General features: G+C 41.0%; 1 protein-coding gene across 7 annotated transcripts in view; it reads left to right on the forward strand.

Annotated features, from left to right (window-relative positions):
* The window catches only part of PCDH15 (protocadherin related 15), a 710,734-nt gene that overhangs the window by 200,340 nt on the left and 490,140 nt on the right, over positions 1–20,254 (forward strand). For all 7 annotated transcript variants that reach the window (XM_069795901.1, XM_069795896.1, XM_069795892.1 and 4 more), the window contains one exon: positions 19,467–19,528. The gene's annotated coding sequence lies outside the window, so the exon portion shown is untranslated. The remainder of the gene's footprint in view (positions 1–19,466; positions 19,529–20,254) is intronic.

Below are 20,254 nucleotides of genomic sequence, written 5' to 3' on the forward strand. Positions count from 1 at the left end.
GGGACTAATAGAGGGGTGGGGGGGTTGCTATAAACAAGAGTTTCAGCATATGGAAGTTCAACTTTTTTTTAAAAAAAAATATGTTTGGTTGTAGCACATAGCTGAAGCTTTCATAATCTACATAATTTTCATGAGCACCTGCTTACCAGAGTTGCAATTTACTCTAAATAGTTTAGAGCCTAGGCATTCAAACTCTATAAATTCTGATACGATAAAATCTTAGATTTCAAATACCAAGTTCTGAACCTTATTCTATAACATTTGAAGTGGCTGCAGGTGTGAACCCTAACCTTGCATTAGGAGTAGGAAGTTGCCAGACTACCAAGACGTAGGTTACTGTAGCAGCTGAGGAGCTGATCTTCATATAACCAGCCCATCTGCCTCCTCCACTCCAAAAATCCCCAAACAAACCAAAAACCTGGAAACAAGCCAGTGCAGATCTCAGGCACTAAGCGAGCAGTTGTGTTACTCTGAGCTAAGAAACCTCATCTAGGATAGGTTTAGCTGTAGCAGAAGCTCAGCCACAGATGCAAAGCTGGAGGCAGAGCAATAACCATAATGAAGCAGGGGGAGGCCCAGGAGCAGCTGGTGGATAAAACTGTACAGTTTTGGCTGTGGGAGGGAGCGGTGCAGCAAGACACTTACTACGGGTCAGACCAACCCGGTACAAAGGCAAACTAATGCAATTAGCGCTCATCCCACCTCACAGAAGAATTACAGTCAGAGCCAGCCCATGATGTGGGGGTCCAGCTTACTTAAGTGTGTGTCAAAATATATTGAGCATCTGCCTTACACGGCACTGGCAGATGTGTGCTGACTAGGAGGAGAGCTCAGTGTGCTCAAGGTCAGCTTCTTGGAGGAATTCAGGAACACTGAAAGGTTCACTGACATGCTACCTTCAGGGTGATCTCTCAACAATCCTCTGTCTAGTTGAGGAACCCTGAAACTACTGAGAAAAAGGAAAAAGAGGGGGCGTTTTAGCACAATCCCACGTCCAGAGTAGCAGCCCCAGAGTCGTGCCAAAATGACATCATGGTGGTAAGAAGGAGCAAATGAACCCAAATATGGGCTCTCCCCAGTGAAATACGGGTATGCTGTAGTCTATGGCTAGCCCTCAGGATTAGTGATTAAAGCCAAAAGGATGAGAAAGCGGTACTTTGTTACTGTACACGTAAGAATCTGCACTTCCATCAGATAAAAGGAATGCTCTACAGATCAACAGAAAATTGGTCAAAAGATAGGAAACAGAAGGTAGGACTAACTGATCAGTTTTGTGAGTGAGAGGATGACAGCAGTAGGGTCTCAAAAGAATCTGTGCTTAAACCTGTGATACTCGACTGATAAATGAACTGAAAGAGATGACAGTGTGCTGATGATGCTTTTATTCAGAGCACTGAAGATGAGTGCTGACTATGAAAAACTGCAGAAGGATTGTGCAAAACAAAGTGCCCAAGCGAGGCGGTGGCAGGTGAAATTCACTGGAGGTGGATGCAAAGGGAAGAAGCCAAGAATCCCACACACGAGGTGATGAAGGCTGAGCTGACCGTTGCCACTCACTGACCAAAATGTTGGGCATAGCTAGAGCTGTAAAATAGAAAAGATGCTTCTCTGAGAATGTTAACTTTAGTTTTGAAAACGTTTAGTGTCAGTAGGGGTTATAAAAGCAAGTAGTGTAACAGGAAAGATACCAAAAATATCCTGAAAATGTCACATTGTGTAAGCCTATGTTTCTCTTGCATCTTCAGTAGTGGTCAGTTCTGTTCCTCCATCTCAGAAAGGTATAGCAGGAGCTAGGGAAGTTTGAAGGATGGAAAGCATGACACAGATTCTTCCAAGGAACAACTAAATAGCGTAGCATTCCTTGGCATGGGAAAGAGACGGAGGTCTGAACAACTCCCTACGGCTGCTGAGGGTGAGCAGGGACCCGCCAATCGTTCTCATTTCCAAGGTCAGGGGCAGGGAGTGAAATTAGAGGGTGGTGAGTGTGCAGCACATATGAGGGAGGGGTCTCCTTAGTGGGTGGTGGTTATTGCGGGGTCCCCTTTATGGTGGGAGGCGAGCGCTAGCCTTTCGCATAGGTGCAGACAGCAACAGGACAGAGTTACGGAAGGAAAGCATAACAGGGCCTGAAAAATATAAAGACTTTTTGTTCAGGAAGTGAGTGAACTGCAAGTGTTTGGGGGTCAAGTGGGAGTTTTGGGACATGGGATGGATAGCTCCGCTCTTTTTTAGGGGCTGCTGCTGTCAGGGAGAGACTGCTGGGCTTGAAGGACCCTCCTGTAAAGGGCTGTTCATAGGTTGTTATGGAGCTTAAAATGAGAGGACCAAAGAGCCACTGTTGATGGAGCTACTAAAAAAACCCAAACTGCTGGAAGGGATTTCAGGCTGTGCCTAGCAAGTAGGAGCAGTGAAGTGTTTGCCCAGTTGTGCAAGGCTCATTTAAACTATCGTATGTGTTTTGGTTACTTGTCATCAGAAGAGCTATTTAAACTTGGAGAGTTGTAGAGAAGGATGAGTAATTACATGGTGTGCCTCCTTACCTCCTTGTTATGGGACTGATGTGGATTCGCTTGCTTTTGTAGCAAAATAAAGAGATGTTTACTTTTTAGAAGTACATTGAGGGTTCAAATATGAGTGAGGGAATAGAACATAATAATATGGATAGAAAATCAAGTGGACTTAAGTGTGTCTTGAGTATGTTTAGACTGGAAATTAGAAGAAGATATGTTAACCAGAGAGATGAGTGAAATTGTAGAATGGCTTTCCAAACACAGCTGGGACACAAAAGCACTGGTTTTTTTCAAGATGAAATTTATGGGAGGGACAAGATTGCTGAGTGGAAGCACACCTGCAGTTCTCAGTAATAGCTTGCAATAGCGGGAGCTGGGTGCCCTATTTGTGGGTGTCCCCAAGCTTTGAAGGAAACAGACTTGAACTATCTGTGAATTGTATTTACCATTGTAAAGCAATACTGTATTTGATTATTCCTCTGCCTTGGGACTTCACAAGTCACCTCAGGAGTCCAGGAGGACCTTTTTGCCTGATGCTTACTTCATTTCTGGGATGTTTCCCTTCCTCCAACACAGTTGGACTGATCTTGTAGGGTCTTACGGGTGTTTTCATATAACATATTCCACCACCTCAGTTGTACCCTCCCCTTACCTCCTCCATTTTTCCTGTCATATACTATGATTTTTGAGACTTTTCAGCTCATCTCCTAAAGATGATAATTTGATAAACGTGTGTGTTTTAGGAGAACATTACTTTATGGCATGCAGTAAGTGGAGAGGGCAGACTATGATATCCTGCAGGATACTTTGCTCTTCACATTCATTATATGATTGCTTGCCGTTAGTGGGGATCAGTGACCCAGGTGGTCCTTTCCAAGCCTGCGTTCTGGTGCACACACTGAATTCATTAGCTGGATTCAAAACCTATGCGCTTAGCATTTTTCTGAAAGTAGTTCTGAAGAGCTGTCTTCCCTTAGAGGATAAACCTCTTGCATCTGCACTTCCACTCCTGCCAACTCAGGAAGCACACAACTGGCTTTGGAGTGCACAGGCACACGTGAGATGGCAACGCAGGAGCTGAACTGTAATGCCAGCAGTAAATCTGGTGCTACCCTAACAAGGACAACAGAAAGAATTATGCATAGAGTTCTGTGCATAATTCATCAGCTATGTATAGATTACCGTGGCTCTTTAGAGCTACTGTTTAAACATAGAAATTAAAAATGTGGAATGTAAGACCTACTTGGAACATACCTGCACTTGCTGTCATCTCCTATGGCAAACCATAATAATAGTAAAGATGCAGCATACTAATAGTAAAGTTATAGTAAAGATATTCAGCGCTGGGCAACAAATCTTCAGGCTTGTACTTGTAGAAACCCATGCTGCCATATTTTTACTGATATGGTTAGCAGTGGAAACTAGAGATAAATTACTATTGCTTATCCACGGTCTGCTTATACCTTCGTGTTGCTCTGTGGACATCCCTAGAATCCTAGAATCCTTCTAACAGAAAGGTGGATCGTGACACTTGGATGCAGCAGGCAGAATTTATGTTCATGACACAATAATGTTAAATATGTTAGGATCTAAAATATTTGGAGCCATATTCAGCATAGATGCTAGAAGTCTCAAAGTACATTCTGCCATTTTAAAGCATCTTAATTGTATAAATAATCTCATAGAGACCTCTTACTCTAGTAAAAGTGTTGAAAGAATAAAAAAGATTAAAAGAAGGTTATGAATATGAGACCCCTAGTCATCTGAACTAACACATTTTCAGAGACTTGGTTTTTATAACAGATTTAGAGCAGTGGAAAGTATTTCCCTATCCTGAGGTCTGTCATTGCAAATACAGTGTTAACATTTTTGTTAGGACTGAAAAAGTCATGAGGACTTGAAACTTTTTTTTTTTTTTACAATGAAAGGAAGCTGTAATATTATGAGTTGATTCTGGGGATTTTAAAAACAAACAGAAAACTGTACACATATAATAAAATGAAAAATTGTGTCACTGTTAGCTTACATATAATAGGACCCTAAAGGACAGATGTTCTGAGGGAACAGATATCCATTAGAACGTGATTGAAGGGAGAGATTTTGAAATGTAGCCAGAACCTACAGATGGAAACTTTAAATAAATATATAACAATCAATCTATAAGTAGCCAATATAAATAATGCAGGGAATGCATAATATGTTCTCGATTGTTCAAACCAGCAAACAAACATGCTTCTGCATTCTGAACAATTTGCAGCTTTGCAATGAGGTTAGCTGAAAGGGAATCGGAGCCAGCCAGCCTCCTGGGTATTTGCAAAAGTAATGTCAGGACTCCAGTAAAGAGCAAAGGCTTTCATTTGCAGAATTTGGTTTTTGAGCAGTGCTTTTTTCCTCTCTGGTACTGTAACAAGCATTAATTTGGGGATGCTCCATCCTAGATTAATCCTTTAGCCTATTTTGAACAGAAATAAAGGAGAAAAGAGGGAGGGCATGTAGAAGGACATTGCATGTATGAGTGTATGAAGTGATAAAAGATGGGTAAAAAGAGTCATTCTAGAAACACCTTCAGCTACAGAATAGCACTAACTTTAGGCTTTTTACCAAATCATCCTGAAGATACGTATTTTCTGTTCTGCTATCAGTGTAATGCCCAGGTTGCTGGGCAATGTATAGCACTAGCCTGGCGGTCCACTATTTTCAGCCAAAGACATTGTTTCTTAACAAAGGAAGTTTCATTGGCAGAGTAATGTAAACAAAGACAGAGTTTCCTTTTGAGAGTGGCCCCTACAATGTACTGCTGAGTCACAGGTAACATCAGCAGAGAACAGGGTGAGTGCTTTGCTAAGAAAAGTCACGCATCAAAATAGTCTTGGGGTTTGTTCATCTTAAGAAACCAGCAGCAAAACTCAAGAGTATATTCATGTCAAAGCAACAACCAAAACAGTTTTCCCTTAGAAAGAAAACACACTAGCAGCTAGAGTTGATTTAATTGTGCTGATTGTGAAATAGAAAACTGTGACCACATTAGCAGAAGCTCAGTGTGTTAAAATTGCCTGCTGTTCTGCTATATGAAGAGAAAGAATTTAACATTGGACACCAAGGAGCAGAAGCCTTGTGTGAGGACAGACAAAATTGTGTTTCTCCCAGCAAATACAACTACCCTTCTTTTGAATATGAATGCAACTTCCCAGTCTTTGTGTAGCATTTTCCCACAAAAGATGATTTTCAAATGGTTATCAAAGTGAAATTATAAAATATTCCAGTAGCAGAAAAATGGTGTACCTATCTCTAATCATGTTACTTTCAGAGCTGTCCATCTCTTAATTTTAGACCAGGGGCATGCCTGTTGCCACCGTTAGCTGTAAATCTAGTCCCGTAGCCCCTTGCCCATGAAATCTTAAAAGCATTCCTGCACTAGCAGCATTTCCCATTAGCAAAAGCTGGCATCCCCAAACTTCACCAGCTTAACCCCTAACCCAGGAGCACCCTGTGGGTTCGCTAACAAATGTAATCTGCTTTCTTGGTGTGGTCTGAATTCCTGAACCCTAATTCTTGTCTTTCAGCTGCCATGCTCTGAGGCAGTAGCCCTACAGCAGTCCACGTGGCCTTTGCTGTCCCAGTGACCATGGGGCACATCCTACCTTATTCTGAGTACTTGTAGCCTGACCAAGTTCTTAAAATGTAGCCAGGTGAAGCTAACCTTAACGGTGCTTCCAGCTCCAAGCACAATTTAACTTGGTGACTTCTTTCACTTCTCTTCCTATATGTGGTCAGGTAGGCTACCTTCATAGGAGATTTCCTTCCCTGATTATAATCTTTCCCTTTTTTATAAACAGTATATTTATCGGAAGGCATAAGTCATTTGCATAATAGCATTATGGTATTTCTGTACTATTTTCCATTCTTTTAATACCTTGCTTGCTTTTTTGCATCACAGCTGTGCAGTTACACATTACCACAAAAAATCTATATACGTTAATTTTCAGCTCTCACATATTATTCCAGGGGTAAAGTACTGAAATTGGAGAAACTGATTTAGAAATCCATGTTATTAAATAAACATATACTGATAAACCTTCTGATAGGGTTTAGATGCAAGAGTGATGTTGCTGGCAAAACTATGTCATAAACCAAAGAATTCACATTCATTAACAGAGAAGGGAGCAGACTTTGCATTTCCATATGCTAAAAAACAGTGCAAAATGAAAAGAAATTATTTTAAACAGTATGCAGCTCATTTGTGAAACCTCCTATCTAGTGAATTTGTCTGGCTTTTTAAAAAAAGGTTTCCATATTACTGTGAAAAAAATTACCATGCATAATTGAACTAACTTGATTTTAGAAAAGGCTATGCCTTTTTGTTTTCTAGTTCCTGGCACTTTGGCTGGTCTGGGAATCAGTTTTGCCACCATATCCTCTGCTACTAGGTGCTCTCAAGCACATTCTTGCTCTCTTTTATAAGGAATGCTTTAGCAAATTACAGAATAGTAGTACCACGTAACTGTCCAGTTTTTGTTTTGTTTTTAACACAATACCTACCACCACAAGATTTCAGCATTCTTTATGGCAAACCTTGCTATGCTTAAGCTTCCTTATGTGAGTGGAGCAGGATGTCGAGGCCTTCCTTTGTGCTGCCCACCGATTACATTAGTAGCCAGACTGGTATGTTCAAGACAGCTTAGGGGCAAGACTGTACTTTGTTACAACAATAATGGCTTTATTCTTCAGAAGCTAAGAATATTTTTCTTAATTTTGCAGCAGTGGCTGCACTGCTGCTGTTTCTTTACTCAAGCGGTGGTTCTTGCATATTAAAAATGTTGTGTTAGTGCAGTGCTGTCATCTTACTGTTGACGGATCCACTTGCATCTGTCTTTCCAGCTAACCATGGAACTTGACTTCTCCCGCTACAAATTTAGCTTATTTTCACAGCGATCTTGTACATTTTCTGTACTAAAACAATGCCATAAGGAACAAAACGTTGGTTACATTGTTGATCAAATAGCATCACAGTGGGAGCCAGCCAGCCAGCAGCACCAGCAGTTAAAAGTTTATTAGACGTCTCTTCTTAAACAGTTTATATTCTTATACATGATATTATGAGTTTTCTAATAGGCCAGATATCTTGTTTATGCATTTCACACTCATTCATGTACACCAATAGTTATGCTACAAACACATGCTTTCGCACATAAATAGGATCATTATTTGGAGCTACTGCAGTTTCCAGATATTCTCAGTTAAGCAACGGCAGGACTAATTTGAATAGTCAAACTGGAAGCCTCACACTTTCATTAGCCTTTCATCAGTATTGTTCAGGTTCTGTTCAGAATCTGAACTAATATAAGGTTCCTCTGATAACCAGTATCTTTCCTGCTACGTGTGCTATGTAGTTTTACAGACAGGTAGCCCCAACCTCCATTTTATGGTTGCCTTTGCCATAATTATAAAACATCCCTTGGGGAAGTAGTTATTAGGGTTTCCAAGAAGAGAAGTGAGACAGAGAAATATTAAGCAAAGTATGTTTTTAAGGGTATTTAAAAGTGGTGGCAAATAGGTGCCAGAAACAGAAATTCCTACATGGAAGTCAGAGTCCATCTTAGTGGATTTTGCAGTTTTATCTTCTCCAAGAAGGGTTGGCAGCCAAATCTGGGCTCGCTGCCTGAGATGCTGGCTGCTTGAATAAATGGGCACTCCTCCTTTGAGTATGATGCTATTACATTACTGAGTTTATCCTCTGTATATATTTCTGTCTGCACTTTAACAAAATTAATTCTTTTGAAAGTTTTTATTTAATTTAGTCTGAGGCACTGACTTTTCTTGGTTGAAATCTTCAATGATTATTTCTGTGGATAGTGAGAAAGTCCTCCCTAACTTAAGAGTGAAATATTTCCACAGTAAGAATAAATAACACAAACACTGACCTTTCAGTCCCAAGGAGAGTGTCTGGTTAAGAACTTTACAGCTTTTTGCCTCAGTGCAGATTAACATTTGCAAGGTTGATAAGTTGGTTATTTGGATGTAAATCAACATGGAGGGAAAAACCATCTCAATAGTTATGATAGCAGAGTCCACTTTTTCTCTGTTTAATATAACATAATGGATAATACATCACAGAAATTCACCATCAATAATTTAGATGATGGCTACTGTTATGTATCAGTGTGGAGGTCTAGAAAGGGAAGGAGAGTTAAAATATTGAAAAATCTGCTACATTTAGTAAAGAGAAAAATATGTCTATCGGGGAGTTTGCCAACTATGCCTTAAAGCATCTTTGCAACCAACTGTGTTGATAGTCAGTATTTTAGGGATTAGAAGCAGGCCTTTGAATATGAGTCATCATGAATTCTAATCAAGATGTGCTTATATCTGATATAGAAAATTGAGAAAAAAGAAGTTGGGGTTTTTTTTCATTACCGCTGCCCTTTGAAGAGCCTGCATCTTTTCATACGCTTTTCTGATAGCCAGAAAGATCAGCAGTTTGCTCTGACCAGCCACAGCAACAAGCAAATGGCTTGCACTCCTTGTTCTTAGTTTAGCCTAAGCTTCTTTCAAGTCTTCCACAAATCCTTAGAAATTTATTCTTGGCATAACCAGGATCACTGGTGCACACCTATCATGGCTTCAATTTAACGGTAGTTTTAACCTAGAAGCAGGGCGGCTGAGGATCCAGAGAACTTTGCAAGGAGCTTTTGCACATGGGCACAGCACAACCCCTAGAGGGAAACGGGAAAGTCTTGTATGACGTTGACATGAGGAGAGGAACACAAGATCCCAACCTTCCTGACACTGTTGGTTCCCTGAGATTTGAACCGGTGTGTCATTTGTATCGAGACACTCAACAGCACTGGCTTAGGCTTTGTTACTGAAAATACCAACGCGTAAGAGTGACGCTTAAAGCTTCACAGTCACTGAAAGAGCCTTCAACACCAAGACTTACAGTGCCATTAGGAGAATCACAGATCTGACTGGTTCAGTTCACGAGGCTGATGTGTTATGGCAATGTGGCCCTACTGAACAACCTTGTACTGTATTATTCTCCATCTTGCCATTAGTAGATCTTCTTTTTGGAGATATGGGCAGGTTGTTACGCCCACCATTGCTGTTCTGGGCGGATAAAACTGTTGATTTAGAAGCTTCCCAGCTTATTCTATGCTTCTGATACTCAAGGACCAGTGACTAATTCAGAGTGAGTGTTTCATTAAACGTGACTGTTTATAAAATCATACTGGCTGTATAAGAGCCACCGCTGCTGAATTCTTCATGGTCACTGCAAACCCTGCTTTTGCAACCACAGTTTGCCTTCATTGATCTGTTCAACAAACTTCTAATGCTTATATGGATAGGGCTCAGAAAACACATTCATGGTACTGTTACTGCATGTTCTTAAGCACATACAGACTGGTCTGTACTGGAAATCAAGCTGGAGCTGAGACAGGCCATACTGGTTTTCTTGCATCCCAGAAGATTTTGAACATGCTATTTCCAGAATTGTATATATTGAAAGATAGGAGTGCTAGCCTTTCATCTTTCTTGGCAATGCAGAGTGTTGCTTGAACAAGGCAGCAGATTTGACGTTATGATTGATAACCCTTTCGCCATGCTCTGCTTATGGATTGTATGTGTGAGAACATTGCCCTTGGCGACTTTGCTGCCTGTATATCTGCAGGAGTTAGCAGTAATGGCCTGGCCTGCAACACAAACTTTTCATGGATGAAGCCTTCAGACTCAGCTCCCTCTTCAGACTCTTTCTGAGCGTCCTCTTGGACTGCTTTCATGTTATTTGCTGCAGCACGATGGTGAGTGTTCTGGGCTTTGTCCCTTCACAAAGTGACTGATGCCAGGCTCTGGCAAGGCCACCTTGTATGTCCTTCCGTAAGGACATTTATTGAGGAGATCATACCCTAAATGAATTCCAAAGGTAGCCCTGAACTTTTACCGGGACTGATCCATTATTTACTAGTCCTTGTCTTGAAACTACTATTAATGATAGAAAAGAAGCGGTGTCAGCCCTCCTGGGACATTCCCACACTTTTATTTATCCAGTCTGTCCCCTGTCCCCACCTCAACCCTGGAACTTTTTATTAAATTTCTAGAAAAAGAGCCTTGCAGAGTACATGTATATTCATCTGCTTTAAAATTACTGGCAAGCCTCCATCCTAAATATCAAGGCAAAGCCAAGACCATCTCCTTCAGTCTCTGAGACCTGCAAGTCAGCAGAGTGAAACAGCTCACTGCCTTTTATTAGATGTTATCCACTTGACAGCCAAGTCAAATGCCAAGCTTGGGAGAGCAGTAATTCTGTTCTTGCTTGAGTAATACACTGAATGTGTCGTTCCTGTCCTCCAGAGAAGCGTGTGACCCCTCCAGTGAGGTCCATCTTAAAATAAGAGGTACCTCTTTGGAGGTCACTAGTTTTTTAGGGTAATGTTGGCAGTGTCTGACACACACACACACACCCCCCCTCCACCACTCTGTTTCATTTTCCAGACTCTTGAGCAATATGGCTTAGGAACTGGGGAATAAATGAGAGTCCATATCTATGCTATCCCCAGAAAGGCAGTAGATGTATAGTTGCTATGAAGGCATCTCATCAAGAAAGTAAAGAGAAAGCTGATTTTAAAACAGTGATTTTATCACTACTGTTTGTGGAAAAAAAATAGCCTTGAAGCAAGTTAATGTACTTAATTACTTCACTATGGTTTTAAGAGTTGCTGCCCTAAACACTTTTCTCCACTTTGAGTTAGGTCGTCTTTAGTATATGCAGTAATTAATAGCCTTAAAGCATGAAGAGACTCACTTTGTAGTCCACCCTGATGTATGGGGACAGTGCATGCCTGCCTTCTCCTCACGCTAAGCTTTTCGAACTTGAGTTAAAAGCTTCATCCTTCTAGTGTGCAGCACTTCGGTGACACCTCCTTCATCCTTTGTGCAGAAAACAGTGCTATGGAGTGAGAGAGTATCTTCTCCTGTGCTGCACGGAGGATGGACGAACCCACAGCCTTTAAAAGCAAGCAGACCTCAGACAATTACATTGAGATTACAGGAAGATAACCACAAACACTTGCTTCAGCCACTAAACTTTGGTGGGCTGAAATAAAATATATCTTAACTGTGCTTTTGCTGTGCAAACTATATCAAAGCCCCTGAAGTTGCTGCTTCCTTATTTTCTATGAACAAGTCATTTTCACTACACCAATGTATTACTTTGCAAGCAGAAACTAGTGTATCTGGTACTACGTTGCCTTTGAATTTTAAACATAGCACAGCCTTTAATGATCAGGTTGTGACATCAGGCTTCCTAATTAGAGCACTTTCAAAGGTGCATCTTTAGTATGGTCCAAACAGCCTTCAGAGGTGAATCAGAGGGTACAGCAATCATAGAGCTGCAAATGTGTGAGAGGCATTATATTCAGGAATTTGCTTGTTCTCCTGGTGATAATTTCCATGTACACTCTTTTTTTTTACTCTAAGTAAAACTTGAAAACAAGGGGTTTTTTTAACACCAGCATATTTTTGCTTAAATGTACAATCCATGTTATAATGGGTGATACTGTCTTTAAAATATTAGCTGATTAGTTTTTAAATTAAATTTCACTGTCATGTAGATAAAGAGTTTGACGTCCAAACATGTGCCAAGAGTTAGCCATTTATTTCATGAAGTTAAAATTTCCGCTTTTCTTTTTGGTAGTTTCGTAGTTACTATCAGGATCAATGGAAGATTTCTCAAAGGGCACTGAAGTCTACTGACAGTGAGTCTATGCAGTGAGAAAAAAAAATTATCCTCTGCCTTTGAATAAGTAAATAAACAAACACAACTAAATGGCGAAAGGTAACACTGAAACTGCTTTAAGGATAACAGATTGAACACGAGACAAAGACATAACGTGCTGAAGTACGGTTAGTTAATTTCCATATTTGTAGCTCTATAAGTAAAATGGAACTATATTAATTCATCTTCCATCCATATGGAAATTCCTCAAAGTCTTTCACTTTGCATGTTAATAGTGTAGTAGAAGGGGAGGTTTGCTGACAGCCTTGCAGCAAAGGGCATCGCTGTCAGCCTTGAGCCAAGAGCCTGAGAGACCTGGTTGAGCAGAAGCGGGGCTATAAATGTCTGCAGCTGAGAGCAGCTCAGGCGGAGGGAGTTCGTTCTGCTCTTCCCTTGGCCTCTCAGGCTTGTGAGTGTTGGCTGGACCGCTCTGTGCTCTGGCTGCAAGGAGGCAGAGGTTGCTGAATATTCGGGAGAAAGATGAGGAATGGATGTTAAGGGTGAATGACTTACTAGGAAGTTCGTTTGTGAAGAACGTGAGATAGAAGGGTGTGTACCGACCAAGTGGTGAGAGGTAGGTCCTTGCGATGAGAGAAGTCAGGTCCTGCTTTGTAATGACTGTGAATCAGAACGTTTCCTCACTTTACATTAGATTGCAGCTGTGTTACGAGGTTACAGACACATCAGATATCAAGCACTAGTCATACAAAGTTAATCTAAAAGACCTTGGGGTTTCTAAGGATCATATAATGTCCACTGAATATAAACCCATGGAGTAACTCCACTCTACAAGCTCAGCTTCAGAAGTCAAAAACTGCTCAAGCTGTGAAAGCAATTGATCTAGTTGTCCATGAACTGTGCTTTCATGATTTCAGAGCATCTCCTAAGCCATCTGCACCTAATCATTGTAAGAATATTTTCACAGTGTAAATTGTGATTGTCAATGGGAAACATTGATGTGAAAGAACTTAAGCCACCTGCTTAAAGTGTGTAACTGCGTGCTGTTGTAAGCAGCTTCTTAGAACTGCATTGCATGCCTTCCTCTAGGATTGGAGCCAGGATTCAGCTAGGCGATTAGTTTTAAAGAGAAATAAGTTATCTCAGCTTCATTTTTTTTCCCTGAAGAAGCACATAATAGCAACCATTCCAACACAAAGACAAATTTAATAGGCATGTCCTTAATTGAACATCTCATTCAACATGTCCCTCTGTCCTTTTTCCTTTCAGATTTCTCAGGAGCTTTTGAAATGTTCAAAGGTGAACTAGACCAAAACAAAACATGGATAGAAAACATTTTAAAGAATACAATAGGTAAAGATATCATTGCTGTTGAAGGTGACAAAGAGCAATTGGAAAATTTTATTTTCCATGCTTCTGCTAGCCCTATTGGAAGGCTCTGCTGTGATATATAGCACTGGGTTTAGGATAAACCATAATTTTATCTGAACAGATATAACTGATCTGCACCAATTATAGTTTTTTCTTACACACTTGGGGTAAGCGCAGATCGCTACTCAGTTGAACAGGATAAAACCTCATAGGCATAAAAGTAGTCAACGTCTCTGGGATATAGATTGCTGGTTCCTAACTTTTTTTGGAGCCAGCAATGCTGCTGTCATCATCTTAACCTTTCTACTCACTTCTTGCCTCTTTGCCATCTTCCTGATCATCCCTTACTTCCCTGCCATCATCAGCTTCAGCAGGAGCTCTGAGAAGACCTAAGTAAGGCCAGATACTTTAGATGATGACTGTTGAAAGGGGGAGACATTGAAAAGGAAAGTAAATTAGCTCTCTTAGAGTTTAAAATAAATTAATTTACTGTTGTATACTTACATTTTCTCAGTTTCACCTAAATCAAGAGGTATTGTATGTATTGAGTAAAACCAACATAGCAGAATTGAGTTAATCATAATTGCAGCGTGAGCGCGATTTGTATTTCTTGCTCCCTTTTTCACACGCAGGTGTAAATTTTGGTCAGTGTCACCATTTTATTTAGAAAACTGCAACAGCAGGGTTGGGCTTTCTTGCCTTTAGCCAGGATGTTTCAAGTGAATGTCCTGCTTCTTTGGGAAGGTCTGAAAGCCAGCTGTGTGGCTAGGCTGTATCTCCCATGCCTGGGAAGGTCAGTAGGAGCTGCTTGCTCTTGTGGAGGCAGGGGAAACAGCAACTGCGCTTTGTGTGCCAATTTAAAAAATAAAGCAAAACCAGAGTATAACCAGAAACTAAAATCAAGGTATGTGTAACTAATCCCAGCTTGGACAAAACAAGAAGGTTTTTCTGTTTACTTACTTTGTTAGAAATATTGCAAATTTAATCTGAAGTGGTATCGCAGTTTTATAGCACACTGTGGGCAGACTGGGGTTTCCTGGTAATTCTGCTAGGTAAGGCCATCGCAGTTGGCTTGTTTCTCTTTTGCAGGCTCTGCTGTATTCAGGTTGCCAATCTGTTTTGGTTTTCTATTCCCAATGACTTTCCTTTGCAAAGAATTCCTATTTATAACACACTTTAGTGAATGCGATGATTGTTATTAGATCTTTGTTATTTTTGCAGTCTTTGCTCATAGCTTATATTTTACAAATCTCTTACTGTTCCTGATGTTCTTGAATATTCTCCCCTCTGCCTGCATATGTAAGCACAGTGTCCAAAACTGGACAGATTGTCTCACCGGGAAACACCAGTCCAGAACAGAGCCAGAATTTCTTCCCATTCCTCAGAGACAGTATTCCAGCCAGGTTTCAGGATTACATTGCAGCGTTTGGTTGTGATCCTCTGTAGTCTCCCTAGTCTTTCTGTTCAGTGCTGCACAAGTCCGTCCCCAGACTGTACCTTCACATTTGACTACTTCTTACATGCAGTACGTTGTACTTGTCCTTCTTCACTTGCCGTCTGGTGCACAGGGTCTCCCACATGGTTTCTGGTTCAGGAAAATATCTAACATACTACTACAAAATCAGAACAGAAATCCAAATGCAACTGAGTTAAATTCTTGTAGTTTTAAATTGTGAAATGCCTTAATTTGGGTGCCAGGTTTGTTCTCTTTATTTCCGTTGATTTATGACAATGTTTTCTCATAATTAAAAAACAGACGATAATTGAAGAAAAATAGACTAAGAATGAGCACTCACTAAAAAAAAAAAAAAAAAAATCTCCTTGAGCAGAACTTATTTAAATATACCTCAGCACTGTTAAAGCTCTTAAGAGCCACTTCACAGTACAGGCAGCTTCTTAAAGACATTGGGCCAGTCCAGGTGCCAGTTGAAGAGAGATGGGAAATTCCATTTCTGTCTGAAACCAGGGTAAAATCAGCTGGGGTGAGTCCAGAGTCAGGCAGTGATCAAATTACCTTGCTTTTCTTCTGAGGTGAATATGAGGAAGTCTTTCAAAGAACAAAGTAGGACTGATTATGACTGTGCCTGTGTGCTACATTCATAGCACTTGTGATAAGCAGGTGCTTTTTCAAAGCAATGTATGCTAATTACAGAAATGGTCTTGGGGAAAAAAAGAAAAGGGGAAAAAAAAGGATATTGTTCAGTAAAAATCCCACCCTTAAAGCAAATAAAAAGTGAGGAACAGCTAAGGATTATGTTGGAAGAGAAGGGAGGGGAAAAGGGTGGTGAAAAAAGCTGAATATGAATCAAAAGTGCCATTGTGATGGGGAAAAAAATAAAGGCAAACGTAGTCCTGATGTTGCAGGTTATGCTCCATACATACAAGGACAAAGTAATTGTTCTGCTTTATGCAGAGCCACTAGCAGCCTAGGTGGGGTCTGTGTCCTGATCTGGCAGTGCATTTCAGGAAAGCTGTGGGCCAGCTGGGGGGAGTCAGAAGAGAACACTAAATCAACCAGAGGTCTAGAAAATACACCCTGCAGTGATAACTTGATATTATTTAGTATGAATACAAGAGAAGGGAAATTTGAAATAGTCTTCCACTAAATGAAAGGCTACTTCAAAGAAGAAGATATTTAATTCTTTTTATCCATAATGGATGGCATAAAATTAATGGGTCTAAATTGCAGTAAGGACGGTTCATATTAGACGTTTGGGGAAATGAGGGGCATTAGCAGTTCAAGTAGTGAATAAGTTGCCCGAGACCAATGTAGAATATTGCAAATGGCTAAAGTTAAATGTCTCTCCAAAGACTTAAACGTGGATCAGGAATGAAAGACAGATCTGATCGTGTCTTGGAGCAGGAAGTGGACTTGATGACCTGTTGAAGTTCTAAGCAACCTGATGATTGCTCTAAGATCATTAAAAGAGAAGCCTTGACCCTGCTTTTGACTTAACATACCCAAACCAGCACTGAGCATAGGGGGGAAAAGAGTATCTGTGTGGCTGAGAAGAAAAAAAGCTGACACTGCCAAAAAGAACAGTTGTAGTGGGAGGTGGGCAGAAAAAGGGACACTAACAGTCCAGTGTTTGAATAAGCTGAACTTTGCTTTATGCTTTATCCCTGCAGAGGACATCACGAGGTTACTCAGTAGTACACACAGGTATCCATACAATTTTGAATACAAATGTGCGGGCATTTTGCTTTCAACTGTAAACCATAGTGTATGAAGAGAGAAGCTCATTTTGCTCCAATTAAAGTTTTAGGATGGTAGCGCTGATGGTGGGGAGGGAGTGAAGCCTTCCCCTGTTCCCATTAAGTTAACTAGTATTTTCCAGTTTTTTATTTCTATTTTTAATGAGCATAATGGCTATGCTTACCAGGAGCTTCAAAATGTACTTGCTAATGAGAGAAAGAAAATAGATTTGGGATTTTTTTTAGAAAACTTTGGATTAAATGTTTCTATTTTCAAGTGACTTACCTCACTCTCTGTATACTAACAGTAGATTCACAAAAGCCTAATTTGCCAGTGGCCTAAGTAGCCAAATTGTTTTCTGCTGCTATGCAATTTTATAGTTGTAGTGGGGTTTTTTACCAAATTTTCTGCATAACCAGATGTGCAAGAAATTTGAGGGAGAAAGACCATGAAATGCAGCAAATACCTCTGAGTTTTGCCAGCTGCTACTTTTGCTCTGTGAGAGGAGCTTTTCTGCAGGGACTCCTCCCAGGTGAATAAGCCTGGGAAGGGTTGGGGAGAAGGAAGGCACTTGTGACTTGGGCATCAAACTGTCTTCCTGCAGCTCTCTAAGGAAATGACTTAGAGTAGAAAGCACGTTGCAAACAGCAGTAATGGCTGCCAGAAATACTGACCCATGCTGAAGAAGATAAAGATCAGGATGGGGTTTATTCCTTGGGATGCTGAGCACCAGTGTGGTCTAGAAGTGCTAACTTTGGGGAGGAAGAAATATGGCTATGCACATTGCAGTGGGAGGGCTCATGAGCTGTAGCATGTGTCTGTTGGCTTTCTAGCTGGCACCACGGAGCTCCTCACTTCTGTACTGAACCTAGTTTTTTCGATTATTTTGTTCACCTATTTTCGGTTCTTCAGAGTTATCATCCCGATCTTGCATAATTGTAAATAATTATTTTAACAGGTAGAAATCATAAATCGGCACTTACTCACTCTTGCTAGCAGAGACTTGCCCTTCTTTCTTTCCCAGACAGTGCATTCACAAGGTAACATATATAATATGAGGGTCTGGAAGGGGCAAGGCAGATGACGCTAAGCCTGTGAGCTCACAGTACCTTCAGCTGCAAGCACCTATACTGATAATGTTTTGTAACAAGCCATAACTGCATCTAGGTTTGTGGTTTTGCACAAAATTGTGTCTTTGTTTGAGATGTATCCTTTTATATGTACTTCTTTAGTTAAAATGAAAACCTCTGTTGCATGAATGCCGGAATGCATTCAGCACAGCGTTTGGATCACTTCCAAAGGAGCAAACCATAACCAAATCGTTTCTTTAAAGAAGCCAGCTTCTCTTGGCTCATATTCAATTACATGGTTATTTTCCAGGGGGAGAGATGGAGAAGTTACGGTTATCTCTGCTGCTTGTCTGGCTGTTTTCCTTAATCTGCTTGTAGAGGGCGCTTTAATTCTACCTAGGTGGTTGGTTTGTTCTGTTGAAGCCTGTCTGCCTAGGGTAGGGAGTTACTGGCTCACTCCTGAGCAAAAGATTTTTGTGTGCAAGCATGTAATTGAGATTATACACCAGCAGAGGCATTCTTTACTGTGCCTCTAATACGCTCCCTCCTCTTCCAGTTTGCAATAATGGTGCGTCTTCACTGCAGGGAAGGGCAGGGTGCTACTCCTGCACCTCTTCATGATTTTCAGATTTAGATGTGCTCTTTCACCTCAGTAACAGTGCTGCATTTGTTCTAAGAATGCAACATATATGTGATATAGATTACATCTGAGTGATGCTATGTCTGTAATGAGAGGGTCTGTGGGGATTCATTAGGACTACGCTGGCCTTCCTGCTCAAACAGGGTATTCAACCTGTCATCCATTTCTTATTTTTTGTGCTTGGGAGGTAGGAATTTCTCAAGCTGTTTGAAAGATGGACTTCAATTTAATCCTTTTGAAGAGCACTTCAACTGAGTGCTGCTGAAGAGCATTGCAACTGAGAAATCAGTATAAAGGCTGCATAGTAAAAGAGGAGCAACCTCCTGCCAAACGGACGTACAATCCAGTTAGTGTGAAGAGCGCAATGTAACCTATTTTAGCTTAAAAGAATAAAAATATCACTTCTGAAAGATCCTGAACTAGCAGTGCTTTCATCCTCAAAAAACATAGAGTATACTCCTTAACCATGTGCACTGTCATTCTGTGGGTGGATGCAGCTGTAGGCATCTTTACCAACCGATGAAGATGGAACAATATTTATGATCTGCCGGGGGCCATTTCCATCCAAAGCTACTACTCCAATGCCTCGCCACACATCTGTTTCTTCTTTTTGCTCCTTTTTGAGCTCAGTTTTTGAATCACCATATATTCTGACTGTACTCTCTTGTTTGCACCTACCTTTTATTTTCATTTTTGACTTTGCACTTTCTTGCTCTGCCTTACCATTTCCATCTACAGAAAGGAGAAGTACACAGGTAGAGCACCGTCACCAAAAGTAGATTTCTTCCAGGAGAAAAGAGGTTCCTCCAGGCCTGATCAATAGTACAACGTGCTACTGTCCCCACCTTACTCTGACATATAGATACCTGTATAATGGATGATAGTAAAATTATTAAGTTGCATTCTGTTAAAAAAGCATGAATAACGTTTTCCCAATTTTTCATTCCTGTAGGCTGTCGCTCTGTGACAATGCAGCAAACTCTGCTGGAGCATGAAGAAGGCTCAGAAGTTCATGTAAGTGTGAATCTTCACAAATGTGAATTGCAAAAGCAACCATTAGCTCTCTAGCCCTTTTAAATATGAGGGAATTGGTATAACAGGAAACACTGATGGAAAAGGGATGAGAAGATTGCAGGGGCAGGAAAAAGGTAAAACTTCACAAACAAGGTTAAAAAAGTGCAGCAGGTAAGAGTAAATTGTCAGGGTCTGAGTTCTTGGGAGCAGTGACAATTTATAACAGCAGTGAATGACCCAGGAGTCTAGAAAAAACGATAATGCATTGCTGAATTGCTGTTCGTGGTTTCTCTGGGTTTTTGGAGGGGGTTTCCATTCAGCAAGGACCAGTGGTGCACTGGGAGAGCCTGGGCAGCTCGCTGTTCCCCACCTCAGTACCTGCAGGCCATGGGGCCTTTGAGCATGTGTTGTGGTTTAACTCTGGCTGGCAATTAAGCACCACACAGCTGCTCGCTCACTTCCCCCTGCCGGTGGAATGGGGGAGAGAATTGTTAATAGGGAGAGAAAAAGCCACACACGTAAGCAAAGCAGAACAAGGAATTCATTCCCCACTTCCCATGGGCAGGCAGGTGTTCAGCCATCTCCAGGAAAGCAGGGCTCCAGCACGCCTAACAGTGACTTGGGAAGACCAATGCCATCACTCCAGATGTCCCCCCTTTCCTTCTTTCTTACCCCAGCTTTATATGCTGAGCATGACGTCCTATGGTCTGGAATATCCCTTGGGTC

Source organism: Haliaeetus albicilla, chromosome 11 (assembly GCF_947461875.1).
Source record: "Haliaeetus albicilla chromosome 11, bHalAlb1.1, whole genome shotgun sequence".
Classification (NCBI taxonomy): domain Eukaryota; kingdom Metazoa; phylum Chordata; class Aves; order Accipitriformes; family Accipitridae; genus Haliaeetus; species Haliaeetus albicilla.